A 26,671-nucleotide genomic window follows, 5' to 3' on the forward strand; every position below is an offset into this window, starting at 1 on the left:
GCTGGTTGGTTCTCTTTATCTGAATGAATCCTGAAGAAAAAGAAAAATCAGATGTATATTTAATACATATATATTTAAATTGTGTCTGTTGAATTTGGCTTCACTGAGAATCCAAAAGGATTCCAGGAATTAATATTTGTGTCAGTAAAAAATTACTTAGAGATATTAAAAATTTTACTGCAATAGCATAGGACTGCAAATCTGGCTGTTGGATTGTAATTGACAAGAGAAAAATCTGTAAATCCCTTACCTATTTTAGGAAAAAAAAAAAAAAAAAAGAGAATGTAAATTCATATAGTTGGAATGCTTGTCTTCTCCTCCTCATTTTAACAATCCAGTAGAAATACAAAAAATATTAATTTCAATGCACATGCCTAACATAGGCCATTAGACTATAATCTCTCCTGGTCTAGATTTATTAGACAGCTGTATACAGAATACTAACATTTGGATCCAAGCATCCTAAAATATTTACTCTAAACTCATAGCCCCTCTTAGCTACTTTTCCTGCAGACACATACGCATATTTTAAAGTGAAATAACTGCAAAGGGCAAAGAGCAATTTCCTTAATCCATCTCCTATCTCCCCCATGCTTTTGGAAATCTAACAGAGTACACAATGGTGATTTGGAGTTCCTGGACATAATATGCTTCAAAGCCTTTCAAGCAAAAAGGCAACAAGTCCAGAAGCAAGCATTAATAGACTGTTGGGCTTCTGGGGAAAAAGGAACAGCAACATCTCTTTTTGCCCTTTCATTCAGCCAGCTCCAAAATATTGGCCATAACCAAAACTATAGCAAAACAATAACAACAAAACACTATACTGCAGTAAGCAAATAGAGCATGTATTCCCTCTAAACCAGACTGGAAATACATTGCTTGATTTGACAACAGACGGTTATAGAAAATCAGGAGCAACGCTGGAAAACGTATTTCCCATCCCGAGGCTCTGCATCCATTGCATGCTTCTTTTGCTCACCATGCAGTAATTTTGTATCTTGGTTGCACTAGTTATTACGTAGCACTCCTTTGAAACTTTCAGCACATCAGGGAGGCTTTCTAAAGCAAAGCTTTATGTAGAACTTATATGTTAATTTTTTTTCCCTAAACTGCAGGAATAAGTCAACATTAACCCATTTTTTTTTGTACTTTTAATGCCCCAATGTCCAAGTTAAATTCTCTTCAGGTTTTCTTTTTTGTCTCTAACAACTATATTTTGTAGTGCCAAATGAAACTGCAAAATAAGGTGGAACTCTTAGAAACCCACATTTCCCTCTGAGCCCATATGTTTAGGTCTGTGCATTTAAACTCCAATAATAGCTTTTTTTCTCAGATGTGCTGGTCCCTATTTGGGCATACAAGAATGCATAAGCATCTCTGTAAGTGACCAGAGAACATTCCTCTAGAAGATTTTACTTGTTTACTTTGGCAGGTATGGAAACATTTCATTTGTACCCTTGTGGAGATTCTCCTTTTGTACATAGGTCTTCCTTTTTCAAAAGACAAGTATGAGCCACCTTCACATCTTTGTTACTCTGTCCACATCAGGTGGGAACTCTCCAAGGACCATGAAGAAAGATCATAATGGAAATATCCACATGTAGCAACGTGGAAGCAATAGAAACCTTACAAGATTCTAAGGTTGTATTACTTTTTCCACACGTTCCTTTTATGCTGAAATTTCCCAGTGAAGTTTCCTTGTAAAAGAATCTCCACTGGCAGATAGCAGGTGAGGAACTGGACACCTCAGAGGTGGTTCACAAGTTAAAGCTCCCACAATCTACCTCCAACTTTAAAGGAATCAATGGCTTTTATGGTGGCCTTCTTAAAATTTCTTCTTCCACTCTGAAGTCCAGGGCAAAGACACATATCCCGTGACTTCCTTTCTCTGAAATATCAGATATTCAGTCTTTCCGTGAATGCTGCAGACTAATTCAAAGTTGGGTTCTTACAGCACTAAACATCCAAAACAAATAACAAAAGTGGAGGCAAACACTACAATATGGTCATCTTAAATAAATAGCATCAATTGAAAAATATTAAAACTTCTACTAATCTCTATAGTCAAGGCATTGCTGGATTAGAGAATGAAAGTAAATGGAAGAACAGGGATTAGTAGAAGGAATAAAAATATTATCAATTAAATTAATTACCTTTAACAGATCAAAGGAGCATAATTTCTCTGTTTTCTCTTCCAAGTGCTTTTGAAAACACAGCCAACAAAGTAGATGCTGTTATAGTAAATATCAAAGCCATGCCTCAGGCCTAGAAGTATCCAAGCAGGTATTTCACTTTAAGTCCTCACAAGAGACAACCCATGGGATCTACCTGACCCAAACTTCTCCAATACCAACTGCTTCAGGGCCTAAATGTTTTTGGGTTTTTTAGTATTAATTTGAATTGCTTCTCCTCTTCTAGATCAAGACAAACAAAAAAATTGACTCAAATCATATGTGATAATACTCATTATAGTCATCCATAATATTATCTCATGATTAATAATCAGAAGAGGTTATCACAGACAAAACTTAAAATACCTCTACAGATTTTAGTATATTTTTGCTTTCCATTGTTTCAAACCTTGGAAAAATCAAATATACCTTTTGTGTGTTTGGCACAACCTCCCTTTATTGCCTTGCCTTTACATGCATTTAAAGAAGAGATGCCACTACAATGCCAAAAAGGAAATCTTCTTTTCTGTTTTTCACAGTGCTGAACTGTGTAGTACAAGAAGTGGGAAAATAAGTGTCACCATTAGATGTGCAAGCAAAGTTGTTGAAAATCTCACTCCAGTTAGAAAACATCCTGTAACTTTTTGCCTTTTCTGCCACATTTGCTCTGCAGGTGCTGAAGGTTCTCCAAATCTCATAAAGTTAAATGAGGTCTTCAAATAATTTCTCACTGATAACAAGGAGGATGTCAAGCCATGACTTGAAGATTCTGGGAGTTACCTATTTCTTTGCCATTGACACTTACTCTCTTTGCACACTACCTTTTCACTTATTTTTGGTTAATCCTTTTTTGCTTCAGCAAATCCTGTCCAGGAAACTCTGCAATTAATTTTACCTAGCTCAACCAGGCAGTACTGAAGGATGTACAGAAATAATAGCTATTATTTTTGAGTTTGCCTTTAGCATAAAGGCAGCAAAAATAAATCTGTATATCACAGGATCTCCTGTTCATGTCCAACAATACAAAATTGAATAACCAGTGTGCCAAAATCCCTGTAATTGCAATTATCTCTCTCTTCCTCTTGAAATGTAGGTTATAAAACTAATAGTTTATACTAGAAAAATAGTCATTTAACTTTTCACATTTATGACAATGAGTGATAGCTATACTGCATTAAATAAGTGTTTTGTTCTTCTAGAAAACTTGTCTAGATTTGATCAAGAATAGATAAAAAGGATGTCAAAAATTCTATCAGAATTGACAGGATTCCTATTGAAGAGGTACCATTCATCATTGATTGCGCTTATTAAGGCTGTGCATGAGTTTTAGGGATTCTAATACTTTCTTTGTTCCACAGTTCTACTCAAAAGAGACTTCACTAATTCTACTACAGCAGTGATGCAAAAAACAGCCATGTGAAAGAACCAGACCCATTCAAGCACAAGGACTGTTACAGCTACGGACAGTGAAGCACAGGAGACATTGTGTAGTAACTGCAAGGGACGTGGACCATTGCATATTTCCCTGATAGTCTGATAACCCTGGCAGACAGGACAGCCTATTTCCCAGCTTCAGCCTTTCTCACCAATGCCAGTGGTTTCCCTTTCTCCAGAAAGAGAGCTACAAAATATTGCAAACAAGCTATCTTAGCAATAAGAATGAAGACAACCTATTTGCAAAGACAATCTGTAGAAATACCTCTACACTAGCAGAAAAAGAAATACTACATTAAACTGTTAGGAGAGTTCACACACTAATATCAATCACTGTACTTGTGTGCTTTTAATATACTAAGTTAATCTGATGAAGAGTCACTTAACAGGCAAAGTAAAAAAGTGGAAATAAACAGCACTCAAAAATACATGGACTTGAAACTGATCTTAATTTTTTGGTAACACAGGATTATTAACACTGCAAAACTAAAATGCAAACAGGTATTTCAACAGGATTAGATTTTATAGCATTTGTAACCCAGTGTAGGAGAATAGTGCATTCTCCTGTCACTGAAAAGGTAGTGAAATGCAATATTAGAATTATTGTGGTATCTATATGCACATTTCTAATATGAATGATGTGTCATAAACATAACTCATTCTATTACTGCATGATTATGTTGAAATACTATAACATGGTCATAAATGAAGAGAAATTATGTTGAATTGCTTGTTCTATTGAAATAGTATTCAAGATGATCAGAATTAAACTAGGGACACTTAGTAAATACTTAGTAAATGCAGCAATAGTTTTATTCTTTGAAAAGTGTCAATTGTATGTGAAAATGAAACTGCAGATGCACTTCAATATTTATCACGCCAGGTATTTCATTCACATTGTAGAAAATAGCCATATCAATGGCAGAAATGAGGTATGAAGTTAGCTTGTGTAGTGGATAAGCTGGCAGGAAAAGAAAAAAATTGCAGTCTATAAATCCCCAATTGAAAAATACAATATAGGGCTTCATAATGCCTTATCATTGAGATGAAACTATGAACTGGAGGAGCCAGACAGAAAAATGAATATGTTTATTGGCCTCTTTGTATTGGAAAACACCCTACATAATTCAGACACGTTACAGTTTTCTGGCTGTTTATATAAAACATGTTGAGGTAAACTGTGAGTGAAATAGTTGTGGATAAGTAAGCAGAATTATCTCAAGATTAAAACAGATTCTGAAAGACAGAGTCAATTAGTTCATTTCTTGTTCTTGCCAGTAGCAGATAGTTATTTCTTGGGCAAGTCATTTAACTCTGTTTTATCTCCTTGATCTCTATGGCAGATATGCTGTTATTAGGTCCCTTACTGGGATTTTATGTGGTTTAATAGTCTTAACATTGAGGTCTTTAGGTGTAGAGTTCTGTATAAACAAAATAACTACTTCATTTTTACTGATGGCAGCACCTTTGAGCTTGAGCTGCAAGTCACTTCCATTTACAAATCATTTTTCTTTATAGATTTGGATTGGTAAATGGCCTGGCTTAAAAATGGCTACATTGTTGGGTTTTTTTCCCCTGAATGCATGCAACATTGCATCTGTTTTTATTAATCTAATTGTCAAAGGAAGAAAAATTAGGACAAAAGTAATGTGCTATAGAGTATGCTTATAACATACAATCGAGTGGGATGCAGAGATTACAGAATTAACACTACCTAAGCTCATTACAGATCTAGGACAACCCAGGTAAGCCAGTATAGTTATCCAGCCTCCACAGTGTTGCTCTGAAGACTCACTGGGTTCTCTAAGCATTCACTGTTTCATACCAGATCTGCTGGTACTACCTTGAGAATCAAACTACTTATCATGGATTGGACTTGCCCAATGCAAATTAGTCTGGAAAATACTAGAAGCAAACATTTAAATAACCAGTCCACTTTGAAAGTGAAAGAAATTGGTCGCAAATTTTCTCTACCAAAAGCTACAAAGTATAGATACTCACTTTCCAGATGAGACAACACAGGGGAAAAAAAAAAAAAGACAATTTGCCAGAGGCCCTCCACCATGATCCTCTTTACACACATTAGAGAGGAAAATTATCTTCTCAGATGATGAAGAAATCAGTCTGATATCACCAAAATGATAGTATCTGAAAGATGCTTTAAACTATCAAATTATTAAACTAAAGAAAGTGAAAGGTGCTAAAATACGACAATATCTCATGTGCAAACTGAAGTAGAGCAGCATCAGAAGAAAAATTTCATCAATCTTATAAAGGCACTATAGTAAATGTTTTTATTAAGAATTAAAAATTTGTAGTTATTTAATATGAGTGTCATGAATTAAGGTCAAGAGTCAGCTGGATCTTTCGGAACAGAGCATTCATTCATTACAAGTGTATCCTATTCATCAAGAAAAGAGACCAAAGTAATGTTACAGCCTGATTTTCCATGCCAAAGAACTTCGCCCTCATCACACCCTGCAACACTGTTGCACTCCTTCAACAGGGCTGCCAGGTCCCGCAACAAGGCTGTGCCCAAGAGCTGCTCTAGTGCCAATGAAGGGAAAAAGAAGGTGAGCTGGAGAACTCATGTAATGTTTGAAAATAATTAATTCTTACTTTCCCCCTTCTCTACAGAACATAAGAATGTGCTGTTGAGAGGCCTGCAAGGCCATTACCAAATACAGCATTAGTAAACATGGGCTTACACTGTAAACTGCAAAATTTTTCAGAAACAAGTATTTGAGCTCCACCTTTTTCAAGGAAAGCTATTTATTAGGAAAGAATAAAATGAAAGAATGAAAGAAACAGCAAGAGAAGAAAACCCTGAGAAATAATAATTAGAGTAGAATCAAAATGAGAGACAAGATGGATAAAGGGTGACATACAGTCGTGGACAAGTATTTTGTTTTATAAAAACCAAGCATCCAATGGGAATTAATCCTTGTTAAAAATACAAGTTAGTCTGCTTCTAGTGTAAACCCTTTGGTAGTAAAGCTGACAAGGCAACACTGCTCCTAAGCACTGAAGTTTATCACTTGGCCTTAGTTGTAAGACATGGATCTAGATTGCAGCCTAACACCATCATGTGTCCACAGGTGAGAGCAGCAGTACCTGGATGTGTACTGAAAGAGGAGAGAAAGAGGTGGAGATGGTAGGGGCCTCTCTCTAGCCTGCCTTGAGGCTACACCAGCAGTTTTCTCTTTACAGGCATAAATTTAGCAGCACAGTACAGATGCTCAGCCTCTAAAGCTTACAACCATTTAAGGGTATCAGACCTCATGGAAATCACCACATGTATGTGCAGTGGCACACATCTTTGCATCACACACCCTGGTATTTGTAGCATCTGTCATCTAACTCATTTGCTCCTGGACTTGTACACAGAATTTTGGTCCATGGCCCCAAGTGGTGGGAATTACAGCTTTCTCTGGCAGTGTCATAGCCTCTCAGTGGAAGAAAAGTTGCCTTGGGAATAATACAAGAAGGACACATGGTAAATCAATGGCAATGGCTGTAACCAGGCCACACTGGACAGCATCCTGTGGACAGCATTTGGGATTGCTGTGCAAATAATCTGTCAGGTGATTCCTGCTCACCTCTAGGCCAAGTCTGGTGAGTCAACTTATGCCTGGGGACAGCCCTGGTCAAGAAAAACAGAGTGGAGCAGGATGTGGGAACACAAACACTGCATGTGTGGGCAGCTTGCCCATACTCTTCCCCCTTCTGCTTGTCACATGCAGCCCTTCAAAGAATGGATGTTTCCCGGTTGCTTTTTCCCCTGGGCATGGAAGAAAGGAGGCAGCCATCCTCCAATGCTGACTGAGTCTGATCCTTGTTGTAGCTCGCTATTACACTGCCCAGAGGCAGAGAGCTTTTCCACAAAAACACACTTTGCTGTGTTCAGACTGGCAAGGACAAAGCAGGTGGACGAGACTGCTGTTTCTGCCAGTCAGCTAAACAGATACAAGGAACAAGGGTAGATATTTCTTGCTTAAAGGGGTTGACAGGAAAGGTTTGGAGAGTGAAGAGAAATCCAGAAGCACAAATCTAAGTCACAGGATCCCTTAGAGGTACTGACTTTCCTGGTGCAGGAACAGACCTCCACTTGCAGATGTAAACTGTGCTGAGGCTATTGCAGATTAATGTTGGGATGACTAAAGGACCCCTGTCACCTGGTAAAAGTTATTCCCCCTGCAACCTCTGAATGTTAAACGGTTTCTTGTGATCTTACAGGGGGATCCTACGCCATGTTTTACATTTATGCAAACCTGAACTCACGGACTTGAGGATAGTCAATATCTGACAAAAATGCAAAACATCATTGGGACCTTTGTGTGTGTTGTGGTTGTCAGAGTACTTGTCAAAACAGATCCTGCCAAAATCCTCCTGATAGCAGGCTAGAGGAGCCCTTAGGTAGGGACTCTGCAGCAATGCCAGGGTAGGGCAGCTTAATTTGTATTTGGTGCCCTCCAAGCACCACTGGAAGGCACGGTAAAAATTGCACTGAAGTTCAAATACTAAATAATTTCCACTAACAAACACAAATGCAAAAAAATCTACATGTATTTTGAAAAACGTAAACCTAAATTCTAAGAAAAATCAGGCATAGTGAGAAGAAGCAACATGGAAAGTAATTGCAACAGAAAGGCCCCACAGTGGAGACAAAAAACACAGGTTTAGATTTGAGTATACACTGCAATTTGGAAATGTTACTTTAGAGCTAGAACATCACTTCTCTGAAGCTTCATCTCATCATTCTTCTTCCCCAAAACAAGGGCTCTGCTTGGATTTCATCTTTCATTGGAGTGAATTTAGTTTGGTAGCGCATGGTAGAAATCAGCAAGGAAACACTAAAGAGAAAAAGGCACCCCAGCTACAAGTACTCTGGTAACAATTTGAAATGTAAACATCTTCATATTCTACCAAAGTATTTGGGGTGGAATTGCCGTGTTGCCTTTTTTTTTTTAATCAAAGTAAAAAATCTTGCAAGACTTTTGAAATGGCTTCTTCAGTCAGAAAATAATTTTTCACCAAAAGCTATTTTAGTAAATCTTGTCCTTAGCAGCTGACATATCTGGATACAAAATTAAATAGGGCTCTGAGACCTGAGATTCTCAACAGGTGTGAGATTTTACATAGATGTTGTTGAACGGTTTTAATTTTATTGGTTCACTGGTCACTTTGCTTTCTCATTTTAAAAGCAACAGCCATAATTTTACTAACAGTGAAAAAACTGCCAATAGCACTGAGCAGAATTTGAGAAAGGAGAATACAGATTAAATACCAGAGAAGAGATGCATCAGACTATGCAGTGTCATCTTAAATAAAACAGTGAAAGTTACGGTTCTCTTATTTGAAACTAGAAGCAGTAGAACAACAGCGTAACAGAGTCATCAGGAATAGCTCTTCTCTAATTAGGATTTTCTCTGAGATCAGATGCATTAAAGCAGGGCAGCTTAATATATGAAAGCACCAGTCACAGTCTCAGTCAGTCTGCAGAAATCATATGAACTTTTGGCTCATTGGCAGCACTGGAGGGGCTCACACAGTGCATGACACTGATTTATCTGTAGAAGGAAAATTAAGTACAGCCAGGTGATGCATTATGCCTTTCACTTGAAAAAAAAAAAATCACAAATTATTTTCATTTGCTGCGCAAATGTTTTCATATCAGCTGAGTAAAATAATATTTACTAAAGTACAGCATTTATATGAGTCTCCATGTGTTCACTGCAATTTGGGCTTGGCTTTCTGACACTTTTAGCAAGATGTTAAGCTTATTTCAACTGCAAGAAATGCAAATTTTCCCTTTTCCTCCTCCAGTTTGGATTTTAGAGACATATAAATAACTTTGAGAGTTTGGGCATAGTGCTCATTTTTCATTGCTTACTTTATTTTATGAACATGAGTGGTACAGCCAAAATAATGAAAACCAATCATATTACCTTATAAATTATAGTATTTTAAAAATAAAATTATTAAGAAAATGTAACAAAATAAGGAGTGGTAAAAGATAAGCAATCTACTGTAAATATTTTGGCCACTGTGCTCTAAACTGTATTTAAATCTAAACATGATTTCAGAATGATAATTTTCGTATCACTAAATCCTAAGTTTCTAGCCATTCTGAGGTGAAAGATGAGGAGAGGATACACAGTTGCTCTGAGAAACGTGGCTTAGAGACTTTGGTACAGGGCTTGGATTGTTCCATGATTTGTGCCCTTTTCTTTCATCATTTTCCCTGGCGTGTAAGAAGCTGGCAAAGCTTAGGCCAAATTTTGTCTTTAATGTGCAATTGCCCACGTGACTTTAGAGGAGATATGATTAGTCTAGAATTTTATAGAGAAATGAAACTACAGCTTTGAAAATGGGAACAATAACTTAAAAGCACAGCTGAACCACATGCTGAGATACTTAACTGATGCATGGAAAGTCATAATAACAGCAATGAAAGATCTCCAGTACAGATATATTTCTGGGAGTGGTACTTACATTAAATTAACTGCTGTGGAAAGTTTTGCTTCAAAATGTGGAAAAAATCTGGTCCACACCACTTAGAAGGGATTGCTATAACTCCTTAAGAGGTATAGCAGATAAGACAGATGAGAACCACCTCAATTGCATCCTGGCATGACATTTCCTAATGGTATATAAAAGTCTACTGACATTAGGCAATGAACTTCAATATAAGGCCTCAGGAGAAAACGTTCCAACCCACATTATGAAGCAGCAACAGAACAAGGAACTTCAGTGCCCTGGGAACGCTGCTGCTCTCCAGAAGGAAGGCATGGCAAGAACAGTGAGCTCTGCTCCACCTTTATTGAGCAGCCTGGAACCCTGGGACTGTACTGTGGCCACTAATGTCTGCTACTGGTCACTGCTGTCACTACCCACGTTCACTAGATTGACTTGCACAAGTTTCACCAGCTGTGCATTTAGTGCCATAGGACTGTACATCCTTTTACAAAGCTGAAGCCTAATTCTGCTTGCTCTGTAGGAATGTAATCAGACCAATTTACTCATGTAAAAGTGTCTTTTTCTTTGCAGAAGTCCTGGAACAGAATTCCTCACACAGCACAAAGAGCCTTTAGGTTCTCCTATAGAATTTTAATAACTGCATCAAACAGTTTCCTTTCCCTTTTTGAGGAATGGAAAAATGCAAAATGTCCAAATCCCAAAATGTGCCCCATTAAGCATGAAGAAGAGAAAGTTTTAATTGCATTTACTATCATCCATCTTTCTACCTCCGAAGTAATAATTTACTTTTTTAGCTCCACTCACCAGCCTCAGAGGCTGTATTAATAACACTGAAGTTGCTAATAAATACCTACTGTCTTCCCTGAGAAGAAGTGCATACTATTAAGCTCAGCCTCACACAGCAGTCACTACTGTGTGTAAGTGTAAAGATGCATGTAGGTACAGGTGGATGTGCCATTCATGTGTTAGTATTCTAATTTATAGGAAGAAATTTACACAATAAAATCATCCCCAGTTAATTGCACTTTGAAATTTATCACAAAGCTGCAATGAAATATCCAGAGTTCTGCCAGCAATGCAATAATAATCACATATTTGCAAGGCTGCCACAAAACAACACAATTCATACTTGTCCAGAATGTTCAATATTACAACAAAAAGCACAAACTGTAGTTCAAAAATGTCTTCACTATGAATGCATTGGATCATTTACCTTAACAATGAGAACATGCTCTCATTATTATGTTCAACTTGATTAGTGTATAGTCTAACATTTAAAAGTGCACTTCAGATGAAAGAAGGTATGAATGCACGATTGGTCCTAATAAATTGAGCAACACCATAATGAACTGCGAGAGATCTATAAGAAACCGATAGACACAGGACAGAGACACTCATAACTAGGAAAGAAACTGCAAGAACAGAGGCAAGACAGAGCACTCTCTCCTATGAAACAAAGAAATAGACCCCATCAGCCCACCTCAAATTTGCAAAGGTTAAACAAGAATAGATGGCATCCCTTTTAGCATTAACAGTGATAATAAAACTAGCAAGAGTAGATTTAGTATTGATGCTTTGCAGCAGTATCTGCTGGTTACTACAAAGAGAGCCAGCATCTCCTTCAAAAATTGGGTATAGAAGCATGATTTCCTTCATGCTTGAATGGTCCACTGGACAGGATGCAGGATTAAGCTCAAGGAAATAAGAGTATAGCTTTGGGTAAATTGTGCCATGTCTCAGTCTTTCTGCCTGTAACTTGTTATTATTCAAGAACCTCAATTGAAAGCACTTAGATATTTATGGTACTGTAAAATCTTCACCTCTGACACTGTTACAAAGAAAGGGAAACAGAGAAGAGAATATTTAATTAATGGGAGAAGCCAACATTTGCAAATGTAACCCAAACAAGGAGGAAATACATTTGCTTGGACAAGGAACAACAACTTTCCCTCTGGAGGAAAAATGAATAGACACCACAAACTGTCTGGTTGTTCACATAGTATGTCATGGACATGTAAAGCTGGAGAATAGACTATGTTGCTACCTTTGTGTGTTGAGGAACCAGCACATCCATTCTTTTTGTATTCTGTGGGAACCCAGGACAGTATTCCAAGCAGTTAATGTAGTTTCCTATATGAGCAATCTCCTTATGCCTGAGGGGTAACCCTTTTGTCTAATCTCCTTTGAAGTGGACTAAGTTAGACTGCAGCAAGGCATTTAATGGGGGGGCGGGGGGGGGGAATAGAAGAGGGAAAGTCCATTGTGAAGGGCAGTGTGGAAGAGTTATTTCAGTTTAAACAATCTCCTTGGTGACAAAAACTTCCTCTACCAGGTGAAAACACCAGTGCTGGTGGAGCCAGATGAAAATGCTTATACACAGCACAGAGTAAAGTGCAGTTCTTTCCGAGGATGTTAGATTAGATACAGCAAGCAGTTATGGTGTAGTGCCTCAGCCCTCCCAAAACCCTTGCACTGTATTATTCTGCTTCTTCAGTATTGTCGTATTGCTTTCAGTACCTGGGCTAATCTGACCCACTTACAGCATGTCACATTTGAAAAAATAGGGTAAAATCATCGTTCATCAGCCTGATAACAAAATCTATTCTTTATATACTGCCCATGTGTTTCTGGCTGAATATACCTGCAAAATGCCTAAATAGCTGAAAACAACCCTACTTAACAGATTTTTTTTTTTTTTTTTAATGGTTGAAAGTAAGCAAAAAGTCACAAACAAAATCTTATCATAGCATCCTTTTCTGACGCTTTATAAATGTGTGTGGCTTTCTATATTGAAAAGAGGAATGCAAAAGCCCTCTCAGGCACATGTTGATTCTTAGGACATCCTGTGCAGGACCAGGGGTTGGACTGGATGATTCTGATGGGTCCCTTCCAAATCAGCAAATACCGATTCTATGAATAATTCTATGAATATGGTACAGATCTAAAGAGATGAGGCAAAGTACACTGCAGCAAATTTGACATATGATATTGAAGAAATTGTTCAATGCTTCAATATTCTTTTCTAGAAAACAAGACTGGTGATGTATTTGTTAATGATAAAGTAAAACAGCAGGTTCTAAGGGTTCTGTGCTATTTCTTCTTCCCAAATTATGATAATACGTTGGATAGGTAATCAGTTCCTCTGAGACAAAAACCCCACAATCAAACCAAACAAGTGGGGATGCAGGTATTCTTTCTGCCACACAATTGATGGAGTTTGGGTTGAGTCAATCTTCTGTTTTGTTATGCACAACTAGAGCTTCACATTTCCTTGTGGGCCTACATTTTTGCATAATTGTTGGATAGAGGCAAACTCAGGTGGTCAAGTAACCATGACTGCAGCATGTAACTACACCTCTGTGCCCACTACAGCGCCGTGGCTCTTGGGAATCTTTCAGCTACCATGCGCTGGGGTCTATGACTGCAGCTACATTGTGTCTGCTCTTACCAAGCCCAGTTTTTATGACTCACAGAAACTCAAATACGTGTATGAATTATTGGCTTTTCAATTGACAGTGAGGGAGCAAAAAATCATCTACAAAATAAAAGCGTAGCTACTTACATTATAGTCTCACACATTTTACCATGTGTTTACTGTCAGAATGCGTTGTACTTAACATCTGAATTCCTGCCAGACTGCTGAAAGACAGAATATGATCTATTTTAAGATTTTTTTTTTTTTGGTGAAGTTACAACTGCTAGTCTGTAAATACTGTGTGCAATAATAGAAGCATTAATTTGACATAGCAACATGTTTCAAAAACATTTTTAGTTTCCTTACATTTTTCATTCTCTTTGCAATTCCAATCAAAATGCATGATGATCATTGATGCCTGGAGTTGCTACACCATATTTTAAGATACAAAAATTATAGGAAATACTTAGTTCACTGCTGTTGTTCAAATAGAGCTTTGTTGTCTAGTAACTTTAGATTTACCTATATAGTTCCTCCTAAAATCAAACACAAACCTGAAATCTCTACACACACCATGCCAAAGGGCACTAAAGAAAATCAGAGCAAGGGAGCACAGTGGAAACCTGATAAACTTTTCCAGCTAGTCACAGGCTTAGCTCTCTATAAGGCGAACAAAAGTAAATGAAAGAGCTCTAGATTCAAGCCACAGTAGAATTTTTTTTTTCCCCTAAGTTTCATGGTACAATTTCTTCACCCCCCAGGTTTTACACAGCATGTTTATACTTTTAAAACTTCAAAATTATCCATATACTGCAGGGCATTTAAATAGTGTGCACAAGGCATACTTCCACCCTATTTCTTGGTTTGTATCTCCTGGATTCAAATTCTTTAAATGACAACATCAAAATCATTACATTCTACTGTCTTTCACGGCTATTGCAGTTTTCTCATATTCCCCTGTCTGTTTTAGAGCACACTGTGAGACAGCTTTGGATTATGTAATGAACATCTTTAAACCAAAAAAAAACCATTCAAAAAGGACTCTATCTTCATTGTCTGTACTAGGGCACCAATTGTACATCCATCCCATTTAAAAACAATGAACATTATTAATTTTTATTGGTTTTCATAGAGCTGTATATGGAAGATTCATTTTCTGCCTTGATTCCTTTAAACTTGCATGTGCTAAAGGAGAATACATGTACTTTTCCAGAATGGCAAAACACAGCCATGAGAAATCTTAGTCTCCAGTCAGCCCTATTCAAATCTTTTTTTTTTTTCCCCTTCACTGAGCTTTGCATAAAGCTAACCCAAACCCACATGGATTTCTATAATATCCAAAAAGAATGACAATGACTGATGTGATGTAGGTGGAAACTGCCTGAAGAAACCTAAATTGTAACAGGAAAAAAAAATTGACATTTTAGATTCTAAATGTTACACAGTTTTTATAAAGCCTCAGTCAATTTATTTTATTTATTCTAATGAAGAGCATTACAACTGCTTTACTGCACTGAAGCAAGCATCGATCACACCATTAATCACACCTTGTGAATAGTCACAAATCAAGTTCTAACAGCAAGCACTGAATCAGGAGCAATGAAGCATAAACTCCTTCACAATTTATGATCTCTCCAATTGCATCTTTTCAACCATTAAATTGCAAGATACCATAAATTTTTATCTTCTTCACTTCAGTCACATTATTGATTCTGCCTTGTGAAATATAGAATAGCTGTAAATCTAGGCTATTGAATTAAATTTAAAGTCTTGACTTCAGAAAAGAAACCCAACACACTGCCATGGCTGTTAATTTACACTGAGGAACAAATGATAGAAACATTAAAATTTAAATGGACAACAGGGATTTCAAAGAGCCACAGTTCTGTCAATCCTAGTCCTTGTCAACCTTGAGGGTTTTTCTTTCAGCCAAATTTTAGATCACAAAGTGCAATAAAATAAAAGCTCCAGGTAGATGCAGAACAGATAATTCTTGCAAACAAGTAAATGATTAAGAGGGTAAATCAAAGCTACTGGATAAATGTTTAGGTTTTTATAACTTCACTGAATTCAGCACAATCTACCTAATTACAAGGCTATAATACAAATAAAATTGGCACACTGGTACATTTTTACTTCACTAGTGGAAAGATCAGATCCCTTAATATGCCAGCAAGAGTCTTTCTCGAACATCATAGGCAGGTTCTTCCAATAGCCGTACATCCATCAGAAATTAATAGGACGGCCCAAAGTGGAAACCTTTATTAATTAGTGGGAACCATACACACAGAGAGAAATAGAAGCTCCTAAGGGACTGGAAGGATATAAAAGTAGAGTTGGAAAATATGTTTTGGAAGAAAACATAAGATGTCACCTAAATTTCCAGGGTACTAGTGGAGACAGAGGATTTTCATGAAGTTGTTGTGGCCTTGGCCACAACAACTGTTGCTCTACATGCCCCAGTCTTCTGGATGCCTCTCCCAGACCCTCAGGTCCCTGCTGCTCCAGGCAACTGGGTTGGTCCCGACCAGGCCCATTGCCTTCAAGGTGAAGGCTTTATGCCAGCATGACAAATCTCTATTCCACCATTTCCATCCCCAGCAAAGAGCCCCTGTATGACAGTGAACATGCTCCTCTTACTATCCTCCAAGTTGCTCCTGCACGGACCACAAAGTTGTCCCCATCACAGGCTCAGAAATGCAATAAATTATACAGTTTACAGGATTCAGAGGCACATTCAGGCTTCTGAGCTTCTAAGGAGCCAAAAACCACCTGACAACCTAAACCATGAAATTATGTGTTAGCTTTTCTGATTATTTTAGGAGGAAATACTTGTATACTGGAATGAGCCCTCTAGCATGACAGAGCTCTATAGAGACAGCTCTGCCATTTGGAAGGGTGAATGCTACAGGATCATTTAAATGTTCTTTCTCCAGGTAACAAGTATTTGTTTGAAGGTGTGAGAAGGAAGACTGTTGAGCAAGGAAATGGACAGATCCATTGTGTAACAAGAAAATGACCACACTGTGCAGCAGCAGCAGGTGCCAAGTGATTACTACAGTGTTTCCAGTAAAGGCTGTAATTAGGCCTTTTATGGCTATGACCAGAATCAGCAGTCTGTAAAGAGCAGCGAACTGCTCTCTTCCAGAAAACACAGGATTTCCCAAAGTTTTCCTAGGTGTTCAGAAGGATTCAGCCTTGCAGAAAACTGTTTAGAGAAAGATGCCTGCAGCATGGTCATATGCTGTCCCATCCGATAGTAATAAGCAACAAAAGCAAATATTTTTTTTATATATAGTTGTTTTCTAAATAGGTACAAGATGCTTAAGAAAGGTGTTTCTATTGTGACCTATTAATCATCATTTGGTAAGCAATAAATTAATTAGCAAAATTCTTTTGAGAAACTGAATATCTTGGCACAGCAATATTTTAGTCAGAATTAGGGATGATCTCTAGCATACTGCAAGACAATCCTAACAGATTAAAACATAATTTTTAAGAACTGATGTGTCATGGTTTGACACAGAAAAAGAATCTTTTCGGAAGGAAGAGGTCAGTACAGCAATAGTAATATTTCAAGAAGGGAAAACAACACTGAATATGAACCAGAAAAATGAATGAGAATGAAGATATAACTTATACCAGGTCATGTAATAACCATCTGTTGTATTTCTTGTTCATCAGAGAGTCAGTTTTCACCATCCATTTCCGTCTTTGGTTATCAAATCTATTTCCATCTCTGCAGATCTTCCAGGACAGACTCTTCAGACTAACATGAAAAAAACAGAGGAAATTTTTTTTCTTTCCCAGAGGAAGTATCTTGGCTCAAATTAATTTGTGGATTAAGTACTGGCTACAGATGGCAGCAGAATCTTAGAAAGTAAATGTATAAAGAGACATGGGCAACAGAAATGAGATGGGATTGATGTTTGCTCTAAATAAAAGTCTATATAAGCTAAATCTGAGGTTGATGAATGGTTTCTGCATATATGACATTTTAGTGACTGCTGAATGTAGTGATTCTTGGCAGAGTGGTGATGATGAAGTGATGCTGGGAGCCAGAGACAGTGCTGGAAAGCCAGAAATTATGGGATCTGCTCAGCTCTGTAGTTTTGGCTGAATATACCAGCAAGCACATGAGTCACACCCTTCACTTTGCAATTTTTGTCTGGTTGATTGATATAAGAAGACCAAGGGATCTACCTGAAGATAGATCTCAAACTCAGATATTAAAAGATCCACCATGAATGTTCACTTCTTTATTATACAATGTTCACTGTCTTTGTTCTGGATTGCTTTGAATATATATTTTGTTATTCAGTAAATGTTTTTGGGCTCAAAACAAATAGCCTTTCTCCATCATGACTAAGAGAAGATGACATTTAGATATTATTAATTAGATAGCCTTAGACTGAATGTGTACATTGCAGGAACATTTTACTTCTTAGCAGGCGTATTTCAGAGAGTGCTAAGAAAATTTAGTATATTCTGTCATGGCTTTTTGGGGAATACATACTATCTCAAAACATTGATTATTGGGTTCAGTTATTGCAGTTCTGAAAGATGTCAACACTGCAGAGTCAACTCTACTAGCTAAATACAGATCTAGTCAGTGTAAAGGAGAAAGCATGCAAAAGCAGGTGTAAAAACCCCAGTCAGCTGACTGTGCAGTAAAAATTTGTAAATGTGAGCATTGAACTGGATACTGAGCAAAAGATGGAAAGAACAAACCTACTGCAATCTTACTCTGTAGCATTTGTCATATAAGGCATATGAATGCCTGTACTTCACTGTACAAGTAAATTAATAAATAACACAATCCATTTAAGATGCAATAACTCTCATTTACAACTTAGATTTTCTCCATAGATAACAACAATTGCTGTCTGATTATAATTTGAGATAATATTTTATTGTGCTTCCCATTTCTCTACATTTGCTTGCCTACCTAGACTTCAACAACTGAGTAGAGATAAAGCACCATTTGTCTAGGGCAGAATTGCCAATTGAAACAAAGAATTTTGATATAGGGCATGTGAGAAGGGCAAGAAAACACTTCTGTCACAGAAAGATGCCCTCAAGCCTGGACCATGTTTGTAAACCACCTGCCTCACACCCCCAGCACACAATAAGGCTTCAGGCTCTATTTAGATTTAGCCACCAGTGAACTTCTCCATGTGCTAGAATTAGACAGTAGACTAGCAGTAGCTGCAGAACAACATTCTCTGTTATCCTCTACTATTATGGTCAATTTAAAACTGATTCAGAATTCTATTGCACCACTTTCAAATCAAAGCTAACTAAATAAGCTTGAAATCAAACCTTAAAATACCTACTTAAGTTTCAGAAGTTGCATTTCTCTGTAACAACCTGCATACTGTTGCAAACACACAAGTCTGCAAAAAAGGAAAAAAGTGTACACGTGGTTTAACCTAGCCAGCAGCCAAACCCCACACATTCACTTGCACGACAGCAGGATTGGAGAGACAATCAGAGGGGTAAAAGATAGAGAACTCACGGGTAGAGATACACACAGTTCAATAGGGAAAGCAAACCTATGCACACAAGCAAAGCAAAACATGGTATTAATTCACTGCTTCCCATGAGCAGGCAGGTGTTCAGCCACCTCCAGGAGAGCAGGACCCCACCACATGTAACATCAGGAAGACAAATGCCATCATTCCCAATGTCCCCAATTCCTTCTTGTTCCCTCCACTTTATATACTGAGAATGATGCTGTATAGTTTAGAACATCCCTTGGTATTGGTTAGTTGGTGTCCCTGCCCTGGCTGTGTCTTCTCCCAGCCTCCCACAAACCCCAAACATCCTCAGCACTGGGGCAGTACAAAAGCAGAAAATGCCTTGGCTCTGTCTAAATTCTACTCAGCAATAACAAAAACATCACTATAGTATCAACTCTGTGTTTAGCACAACCCCAAAACAGAACCATGTACCAGCTACTGTGATGAAAATTAACTCTACCCCAGCTGAAACCAGCACAGTACTTGATTAAGAATGTGTATGAGCAGATGTTTACCACACCATGATTTTTATGATTTCATACATGAAATGTGCCTTACTGCCAAATACTGCTTTTCTCTCTAACAGCATGACAGGCAGATACCATGTTTGCCATGGCACTGTACATTTAGTTTCTTGGGAGCAAACTTGCATCACTGTATAATTAGACAGTCATATTTAAATGCACCTGCTGTGTCAATGACTTTTCTCCGTGTCTTGACATGTCAAATCTGAAATTAGCCTGTACTTTCTAGAAATGTCTTTAGTAAAGGATGAGGAGATAATTTTCCATAGGGTTAAATCCTGTGGGTGTTGGCACCTGAAACAGTGAACTTGTTCTCAGATGCACTGACCCACCTATACAGGCTTTATAGCCTCCAGTGGGACATGCATTCTTTTCTATACCAGCTCAACTTTAATGACCACAGGACAAAAACAGTGTTGAGTTCATACTGTCACAGCAAACACTGCAAATCCTCCACATGCAAGCATGCTCCCTTTACCTATCTGTTCTCTCATCCCTAACAAGCATGTTTGAAAACCAGACTGGACAGTAGGAGCAGAATGGAAATTCTGTTCTTACTGTTACCCATACTGTCCCATTTTGAGAAACAAGTGCAATGGTTTTAAAGTTGCACTATCAAAACAGAGGGAACATACATGTCAGAAAGTATGATCAGATGTGTTCTTCACAACTATCAGTCCAGATTAGGTTCAACACAGAAGAGCAAAACTTTAAAAATACTGCCAACATAATTTTTGTCCTAATAACAAAAGTAGTAATGACAAACAGTGGGAATTTATATTGATGCTGTCATCAATAACTCTGCTGGCAGAACCTCACCCAGCACATTTACTTACTTCACCTTTTGGTTTAACATATTTAACTACATATGGCATTCCTGAATTACATGAAGCTGAAAGTGCTGAGTGCTCCTAATTCCCACTGACTTCCTAGTGAAATGGAAATGATGCCTAGCACCTTGCAGGGTGAGAATGCAGCATTTTCCTATGTATACTTCTGTTCTTACCTTCCCTGTAGCAGAATCTTAAATGTGTATTCCAGATGGCTTTTGTTTCAAGCACCATTCCCCTCAAGCCCAACTGCTTATAAACGCCCTATAGATTACAATCTGGAGGCTGGGAATTTCTGCTTCAGTCTACAGCAAGGAAATATGTAGGCACTTTAATTTGCATACTGGTAGTTGAAATTTTATAACATAGACCTACTTAAGGTTGCACTATACTGAATAGAATTTGCAGATATTAGAAGTCACTGATTCAACTCAGTGTATTTATTACTAATTAGATTTCTTAAATTTCCCAGCAGTAACTATTTCACTAGCAAGGAAATAAACACACCAGAAAGATATAAGGCAATTTTCATGTCCTATCCGCTGCAAGAACTAGTCTAAAAATCAAGTACAAATGAAACCACCTGACTGCATTGGCTCACTTTCAACACGCCAGTCTCCCTGACTTTGCCAAAGAAATGTTCCAAGTCTCACACTGAGAATGACAGAATATATGACTCCAGTGGCCCATAAAAAGAAGCAGAGAAAATGTAAAGCTGGCAGACAATGTCATCTACTGGCAACAACTGTATGACTTTATAAATCTTTTCTGTTGTTTCTGCTCCAAAGGTGCAGCTTCAAGACCAGAAATATTTCTAACTGTACACATGCATTACAGTTAAAATATACTCTCATATATTTTATTTTACTAATGAAAATAAATGAACAGCTAATTTCACACCTGACATACAGGTATGACTCAACAGAAATCAATGAAACTGCATCATTTGAGGCAATAATAAATTTGACCCAGAGTTCTTATTTAATTTTAACTTATCAAGAGAATCCCAGAGCTAAAATTAGCTTACAGTAGAAGTCACATGGTAACATGAATAAATCTCTTCCCACTAGCTCTGTGAAGATGCCTCTGGCTGTGAACTACAGCCATCTGTGGGCAATAATCCTGTCTATCTACTAAATACCAGGCAAAGTCATAAATTATGTGAGACTGCACCGTACATTAGACTAAAGGAACAATGGCAGATGGCAGAAAGCCCATGAGGTCACTGCAGGGGTGAACAGAAGTGTGCAAAATGTAGCAAAGGAACGGCTGGGAAATGTAGGTACATAGTCTTCAAAATATTTGGCAAAGAATAAACAAACTATAAGCAAACTGTGAAATACAGGGTAAAGAATCATCCTGTCTGTGCTGCCATTTCGCAGCAATGGAAATGCATCCTTACCTTTACACTCTGACTAGGACAACTATTAAGTCTTGACCACTTAGAAGTGGAAAGGCATGAAGTCTGAAAAAGGTTTTGGAGAGAAATTACATTCAGGAATTATACAATGCTTCATGTATTTTTTCTACCTGAAAATTGAAAGCAGCACAAAATGAAGCAGGACAATGATGTAGATGGAAAATGCCTCTAAGAATAGCTATAAAATTCACCTGATTTTTGGAAGAGGTACTCTTTTGTGGTTTTCCTCCCAGGCACCACAGCCATCAAACTGTAATATGTAAAAATCAGATTCTGAAACTATTAGAAAGCCAGACAACAGCTAATTAAACTGACAAAGAACTTTAGATATTGAAATCTGGCTTCCTACCTTAAGTCTGTCTGTGGCTTTAAAATGGAAAATACCTTAGCATATGAAATTAAACATTTCTTTTGTGGCAAGCTAGCCTGATGCTTTGATTATTCTGGTAATTTTACTTACAAACTCCATCCTGAGTCATATGCATTCACATAGGCAGTGTCACCTCTGGATACTGCAGATAAATATGCTGCTCAAAAAGGGCTATTTCAATCCCTGGAGGTCTTGCTGAAACACTTCCATTACTTGGTGCAGACAGAACTTCACCAAAAAAAGCAAGAACCCATTGTCATGGCCACCTGCATGTTACTAAGTAGTTGCAATGTTTGAACAGGATGTTCAATGTTTGAACAGGATTCATAGTGTCCAACTGAAACCAATTTCATTTTTCCTACAAAACACTACAACGTTATCAACTGAACAATTATGCTCTATATATCTTGCAAAATATGCATTAATGAAAGTGTTTTGATAATTTCTTAGGTCTACTATGAGATCAAGGAAATGGGCCACTTCTCATTTTAAGTGGTCTTTCTTCTGCTTCTATCCCTTCTGCTTCTTTTACTTTTAAATTTCTCTCTGCCTATAAAGATTTTCTTTGCTAGTCTTTTGTTAGAGAAATTTTTTTCCCCCACTTAAGAACATGCAGACAAGTAGAGCTTAAAAACATTATTTTGAAAGTGATAAAACCCCTTTAAATTTTGTTCGCTCAATATTAACTTCCAATCACTTGGTTTATAACATATTGTTTCATTTACTGATTCTCAAAGAACAATGGTACATGCGCCAATGGAAATTTAATCTTCATGATGCCTTCAGGATTTTCTATGACTATTATAGTCAATACTGGCTGATTTTGTACAACACTGACTTCACACATGCCTCCATACAAAACAGTTCTATTTACACTTATTACATTAATTCAAAGACACTAGAGACTTCATAGACACTGTCTGATGTGTAAATGCCAAGATACTTCAGCATTAATATGTTTATCCCATGGATTCATCAAGCTCTGAGTTGATATTTATAAAAATTTGACAGTATTGTTCATACAACAGTGTTAAATACAAGATATTTTTTGCAGGATTGGGGGTTCATATACACTAAAGGCTTGCATAACTTCTGAAAATTCAGTGTCTTCTTTCCAACAGCACTTTAAAAAGCATTGTGAGATATCTGATAAAAATCAGATAAAATCTGATAAAAATGTCTTAAAATCCTTCTGGAAGATGGTAATACCAACACTGAAGATTGAAGAATGTGCTATTATTATTCTCCAAAAAAAGAAATAATACACTGGAGTTTTCAGCCTTTAAACAGTAAACAAAATGCACTGGAACATTCAAGCCAATTTCACTGGTTGGGAGAGTAATCACCACCCAGAAAATTAGGACAACATTTTCTGACTGAAACACAAATTAACTGCACCACATTACAGAACTGAGCAATTACACTTTAGATCACACTTTACAAAATCTGAGACATTCAATAAAGGACAGGTGATGGTTTAAGGCAGTTCCGAATCTCCTCCTAGGGCACAGGGATCACGTGGTATTTTTAAGTCATCTGGAGACAGTAAAGAGAAATGTCGTATCCATCTGCCCCCTATTCACACCAGCCAGCAGGCAGAAACCAGTCCAAAGTACACACTGATATATATTAAAAGACATGGTCATGGCTGCTGCTGTGTCCTCCTACTTCTGAGGGAAAAAAGGAGGCAAAAATTTTCCAAGCAAAGCTTTGGAAACTCCCAGAGTTGAGACTTTTACGTTGAACAATGCATTAAGAATATCTGGGAGGGAAAATCCTGTGCTGGCAGATAGGAAGACTGGATGATCTACAATGGTCTGTTCCATTTTTAAATTCTATCATCAGATTTGTCCTCAAGTACAAACCCTCTAGGAGTTTCTTGGGGGCGGTGCATCCCTCCACAACCCCTACTGCGGGCTCTGGCTTAAAAGCCACAATAGAGTCCTTAGAATCTAACAACAAGAGCTATTCTAGGCGCTGGTTAGGAAAATGGGATTTAAAGGAAGTTTCTACTATTGTGCAAAATTAGGGCAAAAAATCTCCTTTCAGATAAGCAACAAAGTATATCAATTCCAACAGTTTGCTCTCCTGCTGTTGTATCCATCATAAAGAAAGAAGTCTTTCTGTGGTGAATAAAGGTGATCGTCTAATCAATTAAGATTTCATAGAAAATACGGAACAATTCATCTGTCTGCCCCACCCTCTTCCCAGGTTGAAACAGGACCTTTCCACTTTACTCTGCATGTCACTTTTGTTAAAATGACAGGCACCTCACAGAAAACACCAAACATACATGTAGAGAGAAGAATTCCCATTTTGAGATCCACCATACAAGTGATGGTTTTTGAGCTATGAATTTGAATGCTCTGTATTGGACAATTGCTTATATAGCATGGTATGTATCATTTTTGTATGTGTGGTTATTAATGTATTACAGTCTGATAAAGATTACACTTACTTTGATTACATCAATATTGTTAAAGGTGTTTCTGAAACTGACATAAAGTGTACACTGCACAGAAGTAATACTAATACAGAAGTAATAGTAGCAATTCACTGACCTCATTATTGTCCATGACAGTTCACTGATTCAGGTGAATACAGTCAATATCTCCACTAAGCACAATTTATTTTGGGTCATCATGGATTGTGGCAGACTTAGGTTTTTTTACACTTGTTGAAAACAGTTTTTTTTGCACTATGTTGAAAACTTTCAGCTGAACTTTGGAAGTTCATTTCCTTTAGCAACAGCTATATAATATACTAGTCATTCATTTATCCTATTTTACTTGAAGATATCTTAGAGACTCCCAAATCCCCCAGTGAAGGATGAAGAAATACCAAATGTTCACCCTGGAATGTATTCAGAGTTTTAAGGCTAATGTAGCTTCAAAATGACATTAACTTCAAGTTGCTGTAGTTCTTATGCTGCAGCTTTAGCCTCTAATAACAAGGACAATGCCAGAGCATAGCTACATTTTCTTTTTATCTGGCTATAAGTTGGAAATAAGTTCCTGACTTCTGACCATTTCATATGCAGAAAATCTAAGCAGAAAAAGAAGCAATTAAAAATATAGAAGGTTAGCACTGAAATTGTAATACCTGAAATATATTCTAATAGAATTTCTGTGTTGCTAGTATTGATTTAAAAGAGCTTAGCATAACAAACAAAGGAGAAAAAATAATAAGAATGAAAAATTAAACAAAGCGTTGACTGCTGCCTATATGAAATGCAGAGAAAATGCATAGAGACAAAGAAGGAAAATATAGCCTCAAAAAATAAATTAGAAGACATTAAAATATCGATAACATTACACCTTATCTAATCTACAAAAAAATTCCCAAAACCCAAACCCAACAACAACCAAAAATCCCAACCAAAAGAATTTGCAAAATGTACCAATTTTACTCAACTTACCTGGAGTTCACATCTGCGATTCGTAGAACGTCTTGTTCTAACCCTTATGCTGCATATGCTTTTGAAGAATTGAACTTAAACACACATTTTGTTTTAGGAAAATATTTCCCTTTAAAAGCCCAAGCAAACAAAGGAGGTACTTATGGAGTGTATTTGAAAAAAGAATTTCTTTTACCTGTCTTTTTCCCATTTCAGCATTTTGGGCATATGGTGTGATTCTTGAGGATGGTCCTGCACAGGGCCAGGAGCTGGACTCAATGATCCTTGTGGGTCTCTTCCAACTCAAGAGATTCTGTGATTCTGTGAAAGATAGTGTCACAGATGGCAGTGCTTCTAGTTGTAAGAAATTAGACTCACAAGCTTTTAAAATTAAAGATAAACAATAACTTGACACAAGACTATATTTTACAAACATCCCTAAGAAACCTGGTGTAAGAAATCACCAGATATATGTAAACAATTTCCCACCCCAACTAACTATTCTCGAATATTTAAGAGAAGGACTAAGACAAATAAGAATTATCTTCTTGGGAAAGTTTAAATTAGGCTACTTCAGATAGAGCTGATAATATAGAAGTGGAAATCCTCAAATGATCACTTTATTTCTCTAGACAGGGTTGGGCTAGCATTATATGACATTTTCAGATGTTTCTAACTTGTATTATCATGAAGTGTGCAGTCCTGTCAAAGCAGTTTTTGCCCAATCCTGCACTTTGCAGCAATGTTCTTTTTATCCAAGAGATGAGCTAGAAGAGAATCTAGATGTTTTAAGCACACAGAAAGACAGAACTAAACTACCCTAATACTTATATCTTCCTGACATAAGACAGACATCTCTACTGCAATTTCAATAAAATATTATGATCTTAAAATATTGCACAGCCATGCACGCTAATAGGACTCAATGTAGTAAACACTATGCACCAGAGAGGTTCTGCAATCATACTGCGTGATCTGCTATAGCAGACCTGATGAATACCCTACGGAGATAAGCTTGGCTCCAGACCTCAGTTGATCCATAGAGCTCCTTCATCCTAGGCCAAATGAAAATCCACAGAAGCCACCATTAAATGCACCTCCATTTTTT

At 37.3% G+C, this 26,671-nt stretch overlaps 1 long non-coding RNA gene across 1 annotated transcript; it reads right to left on the reverse strand.

Moving 5' to 3' along the window:
• Nucleotides 1–26,671, reverse strand: LOC144246650 (uncharacterized). Its single transcript, XR_013340316.1, has 3 exons — nt 26,591–26,671; nt 25,760–25,884; nt 1–30 (listed from the first exon to the last, which is right to left on the reverse strand). It is a non-coding gene; the product is annotated as an uncharacterized LOC144246650 (long non-coding RNA).

This window comes from Lonchura striata, chromosome 8 (assembly GCF_046129695.1).
Source record: "Lonchura striata isolate bLonStr1 chromosome 8, bLonStr1.mat, whole genome shotgun sequence".
Lineage (NCBI taxonomy): Eukaryota > Metazoa > Chordata > Aves > Passeriformes > Estrildidae > Lonchura > Lonchura striata.